This window comes from Eurosta solidaginis, chromosome 2, assembly GCF_040869045.1.
Source record: "Eurosta solidaginis isolate ZX-2024a chromosome 2, ASM4086904v1, whole genome shotgun sequence".
In the NCBI taxonomy this organism is placed as follows: domain Eukaryota; kingdom Metazoa; phylum Arthropoda; class Insecta; order Diptera; family Tephritidae; genus Eurosta; species Eurosta solidaginis.
The window spans coordinates 4,118,784-4,133,200 of NC_090320.1; the positions used below are offsets into that span (position 1 = coordinate 4,118,784).

General features: G+C 35.1%; 2 protein-coding genes across 3 annotated transcripts in view; one reads left to right on the forward strand and one right to left on the reverse strand.

The window, feature by feature from the left end:
- rk (rickets) overlaps positions 1-14,417 on the reverse strand; it is a 667,150-nt gene that overhangs the window by 627,965 nt on the left and 24,768 nt on the right. The gene's annotated exons all lie outside the window — the stretch shown is intronic.
- The window catches only part of LOC137239137 (cGMP-dependent protein kinase, isozyme 1-like), a 94,762-nt gene continuing 92,949 nt past the window's right edge, over positions 12,605-14,417 (forward strand). The window contains exon 1 of the mRNA XM_067764101.1: positions 12,605-13,142. The gene's annotated coding sequence lies outside the window, so the exon portion shown is untranslated. The remainder of the gene's footprint in view (positions 13,143-14,417) is intronic.

Below are 14,417 nucleotides of genomic sequence, written 5' to 3' on the forward strand. Positions count from 1 at the left end.
TGTACGTCCTATTCGATTTGCCTGAAATTTGGTGTATTAATTTGCTTGTATTAGTATTTATGATCCTTTTTTCCGGGAACTAGACCAGAGACGGACTGGGACTGGGATTAGGACCACCCTCTGGAACTGGCAATAAGAGATGAAGGAGAGTGAGAAGAACTTTGGAGAAGAGAAAAGAGGGTAGGAGAAGGAGACTGAGAAAGAGATAGAGTGAGACGAAATAGAGATAGATGAATCGAAAAAGACGGAGGGAGAAGTGAATAAAAGATTAAGAAAAATATAAGAGGGGAAGGCAGAGTTAGACGGAAAGAGCTTATTAAGATGTATGCAGATAGACCAAATTTAGGGTAGAACAACGTCTGCCTGGTCTGCTAGTATGTATATATAATTATTATTCAAGGAATTGAAAATAAAATTTGTTGGTATATTATTTCATGTAAAATAAATAGGAACTGTTTTGGTAAGTTTTATCCACATATGTATTTCACTATAAAAACACGAAAAATATACACGAAAACTCGAAAGAATGTCATTTCAGTTTATTTAGTTTAGTTTCCAAATCGTACTTTGCTTTTCTAAATTAGTCAATATTTCCAATTAAAGTTTGTGCTATTATTTACTACATTTAACATCTATTATAACTGCTCCTAGTTGTCGAAAATAAAGTTCAGGAGCGATCAGAAAAATTGCAGTGCAATTTTTATAAAACTTTGTCAACTCCGTTCAACTTTTTTATTTCGATATTTTAGGAAAAAATGTATATAAATCCTGTTACTGAAATTGTGCAAACTAATTTCAAAAATATTTTCGGAAAAATTCAACATGATTTGTCATTGACTGAATTATTTGGTATATTCAGTGTACATCAATTAAATCCAGTGTATTTGAAATAATTTCTGTCTAAATAATTTGTTTGCCACACTTAAGTGAATACCCTTACTCTTTTTACTGCAATTGACTACAAAATCAATATCTCTCTATTTAGCTTCATTTACATTTTCCAAGGAAATTTAATTTGAGTAACCACTGAAATCATTTAACCATAACCAATACAACCATAATCACGGAGCTGCCATGTATGGCAGGGAAAATAGGCAAAATTTTGCGGCATGGTATGCATATTTACCACGAAGTTTTACATATCTGACAAACATATATTCTTGTTTATGTAGTAGTTTAGGCACTGCATTGCTTTTCCAGTTGATCCAATTTATTTTTTTTTTTTGGTATAACTCGAAGCCGCAATTATGCCTGCAATCGTCTATTAATTTGGCGTGGTTGTGAGGACGGTTTGTGTTTTGAGGGCGATTTGATACAAATTTCTGCATGTAAATATATACAGCAGTGAATAAGAAAATAGCAGTGACAACTTTTGTCAAACTGCGCTGGTTTTGTTTTTTTAGACCCAGTATCTATTTTAAGAAAAAACTTCTGTGAGTTTTGTAAATAAAACTGACAACTAGAGCTTACGATTTCTTCTCGAACACAAGCGAGATTTTCGTGTCTCGAAATACTCGTAAATCTCACGAGCTTCTCGGCATAACCTTAATCGCTATATGTTATACACTTGGTGTGTTTTACTTGTTACTTTTTTGTTGTTTATATCCAACGACACTTAACTCAAAACATATTTATTATACATATAATTTTGTTCACAATATTTTATTTTTTTTAACGAGAAATCGAGAACACGACTTCTTGCGAGATTCTCGAATCTCGAAATACTGGTAAGCCTCGCGAGCATCTCGCTGCATTGGGAGTATTCTTTACATTTCGGTGTTTTTTACTTGTGGTGGGCATTTTCGCTTGCGCTCCAGAAGAAATCGTAAGCTCTATAAAAACAGCCAATGAATCGATTAAATTGAATATCAATAAACTCGCGAGCCTTACGAGTAATTCGAGATTCGAGAATCTCGCGAGAAGGCGAGACTCGCGAGAAATCTCTTCTCGAACAAGTTCGAGAAATCGTAAGCTCGACTAACAACAAACAAATCGCGAGAACATTTAGGAAAAAATTCTAAAATTCGAGAAAATTTTACAAACTTTTCGATATTTTTACTGGAGTTCTCTGCTTTTTTATAAGTATACAGTTTTTTAGCTCAATCAACTTTAGTTCTTTCGTATAAAAAAATGTTTCGCACTTTGTATGAAGTAAAATCTAAAACACCCTTCGAAAAAAAATTGCCAAAATCAATGCAAATTTTGAGAAACTTTTAACTTGCACTTGCTTGACTTAAATTGATTAGGCAACAAAAGCGCACACTCAAAAAAAATTCAGAGAACTTCAAATAACAAGTTGGAACTTTCGTAAAATTTTGGAAACAGTTTTTGAGATTGACTTTCGAAAATAAAAACAAATTAAATTTGTATGAATTATTTCAAGCTTGCCTGATCCATTTATTTTGGTGCAAATGAAAGAATTCAATTCACCATTCTGCCCAACGTTTCGCTGACAAATTTCAGCATCAGCCAAGCCTGAAATAATACAAATCTAATTTGAACTGATCGAAAAAATTACAACAAAAGAAATTAATTTAACTGGCGAAATTGATAAAAAATGCTTCTGCCAATTTCCGGTTCGCTGCTGTATATAAAACAGTGTGGGTGGAAGAAATTATTAGTTTTTGTTGCTATTTTTGAGGAAGGATATAGACAAAATTCACCTGTAGAAGTGACAGCTTTTAATTTTTATATAGCCGAGTGTCTTCGAGGTTCTATATGTATATTTCTTACCCATATATACTTTCATATATATAACCCAACCAGAATTTTTTTATTACTATCTGGAACTATAATGGAGAAAAATATCAAAAAATTAAAAAAAAAACGAAAAACACGGGAAATGATGTCAAACTTTGTGTACCTACGCAATTTTCCGGACGAATTGGAACGTTGACTTTTACTGCATTATCACAAAATTTCTATGAGAAAAATTTTGAATTTAAATTGAAAATATATGTATATACATATATAGCTAAAACATAGCAATTCCGAGTTCGTTATGTGTCTGAGAAGTGTTATACGAATGAATATATCAGAACTTCAAAGATTACGTCACATTGGAATTATCATTCCTTATGTTCACTCAGTGCTCGGAGTGAACGCAAGCATCAAAGTGCTATTATACCGCTTACAACATTATCTAATTGTACATAACACACATACAAAGGTATGGTGTGCATTCCTAATAAGGGGTAAATTGCCTATATATTGCTTGCGCTCACCATCGTGAATTAAATCCCTCGTAAGGCCTTACGACCTCGAAGAATTTAATAGCAAAAATAACACAATGAATCGTCGCATATTTTAACATACTTACACACAAACGAAAACCCAACGTAAAAACGTAAAACACTAAAAAAAAGAAATAAATGTAAGACGCGATAACCTCCGAAGAGATCTAAGGCCGAGCTTCTCTTCCAATTTGCGTCGTGCTCCTCTTGATTTTCCCTACAAATTGGCCGGACGGGACTTACATGTGTTAAGCCGACTCCGAACGGCATCTGCAAGGCAGATGGGTTTTCACTGAGAGCTTTTCATGGCAGAAATACACCCGGAGCGCTTGCCAAATACTGCCGAGGGGCGACCCCGCTTAGAAAAATTTTCTTCTGATTTAAAAACCTTATTTCTAAAATTTTGATGTTGCTTTTCCCGGGGTGCGAACCCAGGGCATACGCTGTGGTAGGCGGAGCACGCTACCATCACACCACGGTGGCTAAGTCAGCTGATATTTCAAGCATTCATTGTTGAGGTAGACGAAACAAGTGAAAAGAGCAATAACTAAATACTATACAACAAAGTGATTTTCAGTTGCAATGAATGTAAGAGTAGGAAGTTGCCATTCATTATTATGTCAATGTCTCATTCTCAAAACAATAACACCAACATGGCATAGCAATGGACATACATAAACAAAAATATATTTTCACACACACACACACACCAATTCATTTGACAACAACAACAAATGCATTTGACATTGAATGGTACTAGTACTGAAGTTATTTTTATACGATGACAATGAGCACCCAGCCAGCATTTTTTGAAAATTTTGATTAAAAAATATTTAAATATCATACCCCAAGATGATTAAAAACGTTCAAATTTAGAAGCATTTTCTGTTCGAAAATTAACGTATCGTCGGGAGAAAAATGAACCTTAAATATGATTACTCTTGAATAATCATTTATGATTCTTATTTCGAAAAGCTTTTTATTCATATTTGCTATCATTGTAAAATTGAGCTTTAATAGTTTTAGAGTAATATTTGACTGCTTTTCACAGTCATTTTCTGATCATATTCGTGAATATATTTCAATCGTTTTGGTTGAGATTTTTGAATCATTTTTGAATGCCATTATAATGCATTTATTCTTCATATCTCATTCAAAATAGGATACTACATAATAATCTTATTTCATCAGGGGAAGAATGCATGCGAAAGTGAGCTATTCGAACCACAGCTAACTCGCAAATAAACTTGACCGATATACACCTGCGACTACAACATCCAACATCAGCATTATCGTCTGCATCGTAAAATACGGATACGATACGGGATGTTGAAGCCGTATCCAGGTATGTCAAGATAGTTTCACTTATCTGGGGTTCAAATAGCTCACAACCTTTGTACTGTCCAATCATTATATATTTTCTGGGAAGCCGAAGATGAAGAAATGGTTGGGGAAATCTTCGGTCACATTTACATCTTGAGGAATATCTTTTGTAAAAATAATAAAATTTTTATATATTTTTTTTAGCTTCATGATTGAAAAATATGTGAATGTAAAAAAAACAAGATTTTTAATGAAAAGTAAAATAAAAACAAGTATAAAATTCATTATTCAGTAAACAAATATATTCATAAAAGATTCAGAAAACTGACTGAAAAATGATTATAAATTTTTGATCAACTAAAGTAAACACATTTGATTCAAATATGATTCCAAAATGTGATTGAAAAACTATATTCAGTTTTTGATCATCAAAGGTAAGCATATTTGATTATTCTTTTTGTTGGTTTTTATGAAATATTAAAATTTAGTCATTAAAGGACTTCAAAAATGATTTCAAAAAGTGATCGAAAAATGCTTTTTAGTTTTTCAGCATCCAAAGTATTCATATTTGATTATTTCTTTTGTTCAATTGTATGATAACTCATTATTTAGTCAGAAAGAGTAATCAAATTGTATTGATATGTAGGGAAATTCAAAATTTAATCACCTAAATGCTGAGTGGGCAATAAAACAAAAAAATTAGCTGTAGACAAATATGTATATGTGCATAAGGGTAGGTACATAAACTGAATGGGTGAAATCCAAAATCAAATAAAAACGCGGAAAACACCAAAAAAGTGAAAGCAACGATTAGTCAAGCAGGTGATCGGACGAAATACATGCTCGTGGATGTGAAACATACAAACATAAATATGCACACTCATTTATTTTTCTACACCAACCACCCCATGCCAAGCATTTACAGAAGCAGTCATTACCAGTTAAGTAATGCTACCGGGAAAAACGGAAAACTGTAGGTGACGGCGGACGAGCTGACGAAAGTGAAACGATTAGCCATTGTTGGATTTACTATTGGTTTTTCCACGTGACAGTTGAGTAAGTGTTTTGTTTTTATATCAAAGCTAGTTTTTGGTTTGATTTTTTATTGTTTTTGGGTGCTAAATGGTTGCAGGCTTGCTCAGGTGTAATTTCAATGCGCTGGTTTAGTACGAAATTTGGCGGTAGATCAAAAAGGTTCTTTGAGAGTAAGTATTACTTTACGCTTTGAAATTAGAAAAAAAAAAAAACAAAACGTGTAAAAATTAGTGGATTACGAGTGTTTGGGCAGTTATATAATTTTGAAAAGGTGAACACCAAAGAGGAGTGATTAACGAAAAATAAATAGTTTTTGATATGGGAAAGGACCCATCAAACATACAAATAATATAAATACAAGAGGCCTTGGTTGTGAAGTATGCGTATACATTTGATATAATTGCAAATTGAAGATTAAAAAAAAATGCATTGACAGTTTTAATGTCATTGGTGTATGCGAAATAACGCCGATAGTTCATCGAAGGAAATAAATCAAGGTAAGTTGTAATATGCAACGTTATTGCAATAAATTCATAGTTCATGATCTGGATGACAGTTCGTATGAGTAACATAACGAAAGTGATGCAAAACAGATTCAGAGAGGTATATTCAAGCCGCTCACATAAACTGGATTACACAAAGTGGGTTTACAGTTCTTGAAAAAAGCAAAGGTATGTGTTCCGGATGACCTTTCGCAGTTAATGACATTTCCAATATAGTTCTATAGAATGCATTTTCAACACTTTTAGTAGAAAAATATATTTGACGGTTTATAGGTTTGATAACTTACCCTACTTAGTCGCGATTAACTAAGTAGTTAACCAGATACAAATTAAACCTGACAGAGAGCGGTAGTGACAGCTGTTAAGGTAAAATAGAGAAAATTTTAACAGTTTTTTTTTTTTTTGAAGCGTCGGTGTCATCCCAGGTCATTGCGCTACTGCGTCGATGCCCCAACGGTGGCGCATAGCAAAAAGCTCCCTCTGCAGCAGTTGCCATGCAGAGGAGGAAGACTTAGTTTTTCTGCCGATGTACAGCACTGTAGGCAAGTCTACTCAAATTTCTGGGTGCCCTGTTCTTCAGCAATCGGCAGTGGCTGGGAAGGTGAATGTGCCGCAACTAACTAAGGCCATTCACAATGGACAAAATTTATCCGAGTGACGGTACGCCCTCTCAACCTTAATTAACCTAACATTTTTTGGCATGTAAAAATCTATGACAAAATAAACCAGCATACTGACCGAAATCTCAAAACCTAGGAAAATTAAACAGGGGTGTGTCCTATCCCCGCTTCTGTTTAATTTCTACATATTAACGGGCCGATTCTGAGCGTTACCGGTAAAATAGTCCCCAGAACATTATGTAACCGAAAATCGTTTCCAGTTCTTTTATTCGCGATTCTGGCCAAAGTGGTAACGCTGTCATCATCGAAAAACTCACCAATGTCTGTGGTGAAATTTAAAAGTTGGTTTTCTTCGCTTTATTAATGGCGGAACAATACAAAGTGGCAGCATGCGACAGCTGAATATAAACTTTTTTATTTTATTTGATACATCAACTTCCGGCGCAGTTCGATTTTGACATTCGTCCATCGAATTTACAAAAACAAAGTACATGGAATTTTCATTATGTTTGTAGGTATGTCACCATGCAGCCACCTTGTATGGTTCCGCCATGGCTTTACCGAAAATGTGTCACTCGTAGATACGAGGTTAACAAATAAACGAAACGATGTGTATATATGTACATACATGCATAAGATTTTACATAGTTATATTGTAATTTATTCTGTGAAAATACATAATGTAAACAAATATATAATATATAGCAAGAGGCAACACTATTTTACTATTATCTTTACTTATTTGCGCTTACAATTCTTAATTTTTCAGTTTTGCCTTTTTCTAAACAACAGCTGTTGTTTGGTTATTTCGATGTAACCACCTACTTTTGTGGGTAAAAAATCATCCGGCTACTTTCGCGGATAGAATACCAAAAGGGTGTAAAAGTTTCCACATGATTTCGTTACCGTGGTAAAGAATGTTGTTACCACACTAGAATCGGGGCGTAAAACTCCCTTCCCCACCAGAAGGAGTTACAGTTATTTCCAATGCAGACGTCTGCACGATTATGGCTACAGGAACTGTCCCTTAAATAAACAGCTATCTCCCACATATTTCCTGCTTCTTCACCTCGCGCAACCTAGTATTATCACCGCCGAAATCCTTGGCCACTCTGTTTACGAGGTGGAATGAACAGTTATCGCAATATTGGGCGTTCGAGTCGATTGTGTCACACTACTGACGCATCACCAGTTTGGTCGCCTGATCTTAAAAATGCATACTGCAAAAGGCTACAGGCCTGTCAAAATTCTGCAATCAGAACTGCCATCGGATGTCTCCTTATGACCCCCGAACACCAACTACATTGTGAGGCCAAAGAGGTCAATATTAAAGAGCACAACGAAATGCTGAACAGGCAGTTTTTGCTAAATTGTCACAAACCACGGCATCCTAGCAAACAACTGTTTTATCTAGCACCGACTCCACGGGGATTAAAGGAACATCTCCATAAGCATTATGACGAGATCCGGCACCTGCCAACACAGCCGTTTGATCCAGACAAGCATAAGCAGCCCCTAAACCAAATCCACACAGAATCGGTAAATGCATTTGCCAGGACACACCCGGTGAACCCCGTTGTTAATGTGCAATATCCCCCCTTGCAGAAGAAGAAAGCACACCAAGGGAGACACGAGTCACCCTAGCCCAACTTCGCTCTGGATAATGTATGTCCTGCATACGAAGAGTACCCACATTATGCCAACCATATTTTCAATTGTAATGTGGAACCTACGCCTCTAACACCTATCTCCCTATGGGCCGCCCCTGTTGAAGCATCCAGTTTCCTTGGGCTCACGTTAGATGACTTTGATGACAATTTGTGAGTGGGGGTGATCATTGAATGGGGCGAAGCACTGTTAATACAACAACGACAACCAGCATACCAAGTTTCACCAGTGTTTTCCGCGAAAACTCTAAATATACTTACTTCTGTGAAGCTAACTTTGAAGAAAAAGTCTTGTTAATCTTCCAATTAATACTAACCACTGCAGCTTTTTTCGGACTGGCATGTATTTCATCAGCCCTTTTTGCTGAGTTTTCGGAACTATGATTCTATTTCTTAGGCTTTGTTAAATGATAAGCAACGACGATGCAATCAAGCGACATTTCTTTAAAACAAAAACTTCCAGAAATTTAAATATAACAATGTAAAAAAAAATTACAAAATCTATAAATTTTATTCGAATCGGCACCAAAAAATCTGGTCTGGTGCGAATGGAAGCACTTTATAATCCAAACTCTTAGAATCACTGGAAGATCCAACCCGAAAATATTTTTGGTAATAATAACGGTACGAAGGCTAAATATGTAATTTACATAAGGTTTTCAGCAACTCCTTAGAAACGATGTGGTGTAAAAGCTTTTTGTGGCCGCTGTGGTAAGAGTCGATTTAGGTTTAACTGGCTGGTCCGTGGCGACTTAAGAGTAAACTTGATAGTGTGAGAAGTTCTTTGTACCAGGGGAAGTGTATCCAAACGCTATTCTGGAACTATTTACATCCGTCAGGTTTAAAAATTAGTTGCAAGTTTTCATGAGTTGCCCTATTAATACAAATGTTTGGTTAAAAAAGTTTGGTTGTTAAGACGCAATATATTAAAATATTTCAACCACGAACTACTTTTTAGCGAATGCACTATACCTTACAAGCTAATAATAGCTCAATTCACCTTCCACTGTCTGAAGTCTAATACATTTGTATGTATATATAAAATATTTGGTCATTACGTTTTTTTTTCCGCACGTGTTAGCAATCGCGTTTTGTAGGTCTTTCACAGACATTGCACTTCTTTATTTAATACTTGAACTTTGCGGCCTTCAACACGAAATTTAGAGAAATTTATTAGAACTAAAATAACTTGAATATGTCTATAAGGTATGTACACTATAAATTGATAGGGCAACCCAGAGTAGAAATTTACTTTTATGCGCAGTTTTTCAGTGCGAGTTTAAGCTCCAGTTAAAGTTGACTAGAGTTTAACCTTGCCACTGTTTTGCTGTTAATATCATCTTAAGCGACTGAAGTGGCAAGATTAAATTATTTTCAATTTTTACTGGAGTTTAAGCGCGCACTGAAAAACCGAGCGCTAAGGTAACTTCCAAACTTCTTTTGGTTTGTTTTTTTATAATTCTTTTTTTTTATTTTTTGTAACGTTTTAACGGCTTAATTTTTGGGTTAACTATTTATTTATCGCGCTTCATCAAGCACGTGGATTCGCATTGTCAATAACTGCCAATAATATTCATTAAATAATTTCGATTTATTAAATTTTTTTGATAGCCAAATATAAATGTGTATACATTAAAAATTTCTTCATAAATTTCGTGCGTGTCTTTGACGCATTAAATTGAACAAATATTGGTTTTAAAATTAGCATATTTTTACCAAAGTTTTTGCTGGCAGTGTAATATGAATATGGTTTTTTGCTTGAATATTTTCCTTAACATACATACAAACATGTGCAAAAAAGAAAAATATGTTTGTTTCCATCAACTCTAGCAGTACTTAAAAAAAAAAAAATAAAGAAGCTAAATATAAACTAGATACCAATACTCAACCACCACCAACACGACTGACGTGGCTAAAACTTACTAAGAGTTTGTTTTAAAAATATATATTTTTTTTTTTTCAAGTATGTATGTGCAAAAATATGGTTTCAAGAATACGTTTTCTAAAACATCATACTGTAACGAATTTAGGGAACGTCCGCTTATTCCAAATCTTCTGCTAACGTTCGAATCGCTGAACTATTGAATAAAACACTCCAATATTCTATATTACAAAATGGTCTTTATTAGACTACTTCGAAAGTACTTCGCAATTAAACTTCACTTCGCAACTGATAGTGTGCTTAAATCAAAATACTGCTTGGTATCGGCTTAGTGATACTAATATTCGTCACAATACCGTTTCAAAAAATGCTTCTGTTGAATCTACTGATTTTAGACCTTTTGTAACTCTTGCAAGTCGTCTCTTATAAGCATAAGCATGATTCTTTCATTAGATCAATCGAGTTGTTCTACAACGGCAAGTAAATCCTCCAAGATTTTGGAGACATGCCGCCGGAGACACTATTTTCGGCTGCATATGAATCCGTCCTTGGCACAACCGCCGTAAAGTGCATATTCTATACCGAGAAAAAATGGATATTAAGCGTGTGAGGAGAGCAGTCCCCGTCATTGAAACACGAAGACCTCGCAATAAGTGGTGGTACACCGAGAGAGTCAGGTAAGGAAGCTCGTTACCTGTTAGCATTTTGCCATCTTTCATGAAGCTAGAATTTTTGACTAAGATCTCTGACTTTATATTTTCCGTTTATAACCGAGCTTTTTCATGCATCCGACCGCACTTCCAGTAACTTAGTTTATGCTCAACCAGAGATCTTTCTGATCTGTCATGCAAAAAATTGGAAAGATTGAGCTTGAGCCTATGGAATCTTACATTTTTTCACCTTGCAGAAAAGAGGCTGGCAAAAACGGCCTTTTTTGTATAAACACAACTTCACTTTTGGACTGATGCAGCTGATCTTATCAGCTCTGACAATTTCCCCTCTTGTTAATAAAAGTTTTGGTCAAATTTCGTAACTGTGCTTCGAAATGAGTCCGAAATTATTATTATTTTAGTTATTTCCGGAAAATATGCGAGGGCTCCAGAATTCCGTGGATATTTTTGGGCTTACGCAGTCCAACAGAATCGTAGCTACCCCGTTAGGAGCAGCTCACTTGGACTAAATTAAGTTTCTTTATATACCGCTGATGGCTTAGAGAGTCGCTACTTAGCAATGTAGCTTTCAAATAGATATGACAAATCTTAAAAAAATAAAAATATCCTTGGCAATATATAAACCAAAGAGATGTAGGTGTAGGCCGAGCTCCTTTTCCAATTTGAATGGTGCTACTTTTTAATGTTTCCTACGAATTGGAAGGATTTTCCAGAATTTTAACATGGATCACGACGACTGTCATTAGACAGTGACCTGCAAACCTCTTACCATTAAGCGAAAATGTGCCCTATTTAACCCAATTATTTGGCGAACCATCTATCTGAAATAATTCATTACAATTCAGGGGAGCCCTGCGAATACTAAAGTGCGCAACAACGCTCAGAACTCCTCACAACGTCACGCTGTACCAATTTCAACTAGGAAATCCGTGTGACAGCTGCCTGAGATACTCTCATACTCCCTAATTGGATATCATGCTTTCAAAATAATTCGGGGAAATCGCAAGTACCATCGGACCACCCTCGTTCGCACCAAAGTCGAGCTCAGAGCAATGCTTCCCGCTTGGTTTTTCGACTGGCCGTTACGTTCTCTAACCGTCTGTCCACCATATCTAAAACACAGCCTAAAGTTAGTTATGACTTTTCCCCACAGTTTTCGCAAGGGTGTTTTCTTGCTTATAGAATCATTACACCCGAATTCAGATTACTAATAGCAAATAAAAACCACAATTTTTTCATCCAGCCCAATCAACAACTATGGCTATGTAAAATGCAAATAAATCCCTTTACAAAAGTAGATTCAAATTTTTTATGTGTCCTAATATCATAATACATGAACTAAAAGCTGAATCTTCGCATATATGGAGCGCCAGTGGTGCCAAATCTATGCAAAAATGGAAGACAACAACCCACATATAATCACACACACATTCAAGTTTGAGAAAGCTTTTTCAAACCACCTACAAACACGAAACAGAAAATAAGCTTCACACAAAAGCTTTTACTTCCACACACCTGCTGACAAGATTAGCACACGGCACACACATATTCACACATTGGTATGAGATTTTGGGGATAATGGTAAGTTATCAAAACTAATTGACGTGCGCCAAGCTTGGGATGAATTTCACACACGCTTGCCAGCAGTTATTAGCACACTCGTATTGCTATCAATTTAGTAGCGGTTAAAGTGTCGTACGAATAGCGCGCACCTCACTTAATAGCGCAATAGCATGCTTTGAGATAATTTTCAACAACAATAAAATTGTTCTGAAATGCATTTGCAGGCAGAACCGAAAAAGAAAAGTTCAAGATATTTTGCAAAGCGTGTGCGTGTTGAATATAATTTTTAAATAATTGTAGAATAAATTGAAAAGTAAAATTTTAATAAAAACTTATCTACGCATAGTTGGCAACGCGTGTGTTAATATTTGTGAAGTGTGATTTGTGTTATTGTGGCGTAGTAAAAGTGCCACTCCTTTGAAAGAAGCGCTTCACGCGCGCATAAGACATGCCACAAGGCGTGTAAGCAATGAGTGGAAGTGAAAACCTTTGTCTTATTCAAACAACTCAAGGATTAGTGACGAGTGCAACAGGACAAGCGCGCAGGTGTGCAAAGCAAAGAATGCTTCTCCACTTTTCGCTGTCAATCCTGCAGCTGTGAAGTAAGCAAAAAAGTGTTGAAAATGCAAAAAGTGCTATGTGTAGGTACGAGAATCCATAACAACCTTTTGCTAATATTTGCATATTTTAGTGTTTACTGTTTATCGCTTCTTTTTTGTTATGCTAAATTTGTTTTTGTTACGGTGCAACCAGTGAAATGCGATAAGTTCGTGTCGCTATTTGAATTAATGCATTTTCAGTTCATTACGGACATCTAAGGACGCAGGCTGAATTCTTAAGTGGCAAGAAGAAATTCCATTGTCGGCAGTACAGTAGCTTCTTTTGTGAAATTTAACAACATACGTAGCGAAGTAAATTGGGGAAATTCAAAGTAAAAAAAAAACAAGTGAATTTAAAAAAAAAACTCAATTTGCAAATTTAAAACAAAGGTTAAAGAGATTTTAAAACATCGGGCTAGGTTGAATGGCCCCGTCAGTGAGGATCTCGTATATACTAAATGACTCAATAGTGTTCGTGTAGTAACAAAATATTCGAATAATTCCGAATTTGAAAAAATATTTACATAACTTCAAAGCATTTGAATAGCGTTACCTTTCGGATAGAGTTACAGAATAAGTCCCTAGAGATTTGAAACCGAGAAGATACTGTTTATGATTTTCAAGCAAAGCCATAGACGCGTGTTCTAGAATTCGTTTCCAAATTATATTTTTCAATGTTCCGTTATGTAATAGCTCGATATGTTTTCTTAATTACCAAACGGTGTACCTAACTTCAATTTAAACCAACTTTAAAATTTTCTTTCATTGTACAGTGTTTCCATGTTCTCAATCCATGCAATTTTCTGAAGAAATTGCAAAAATAAAATTCTTTAATCAAATCATTTTTGCAAAAATCGATTCTGATAAAAATATATATATATTTTTTTTTTTTTTTTTTTTTGTGAAAATAATAGAAAAAATATTTATATATTTATTTAACCTTGCTATACCCATACTACTTCTTGAGTTGGTCTTTAAATCACACTTGGAATACTTTAAAGTAACATTAAGCAAATTTTGTCGATTATTATAAAATTAATTGAATATCAATTTCAATCAAATTCTCTGATTCTGACCAAAACTAAATTTTTTCGTGGACTTGTCGATTTTTGAAAACGACTTGTCATATAAAACCACACTGGAGTTACAGTGGTTGAGGAAAACGAACGCCCAAACTAAGTTTTCGTTTTCTACAAAGTTTGTCGTTATGGCTAGATTTTGGGGTTTCCGTAGAAACGTCTTAAGTCGTTAATAAGTGTTGCTACCATAAATGGCCGATTCACAGTGAAACCTAAGGACCCTATGAGAATTATTTCAAAAG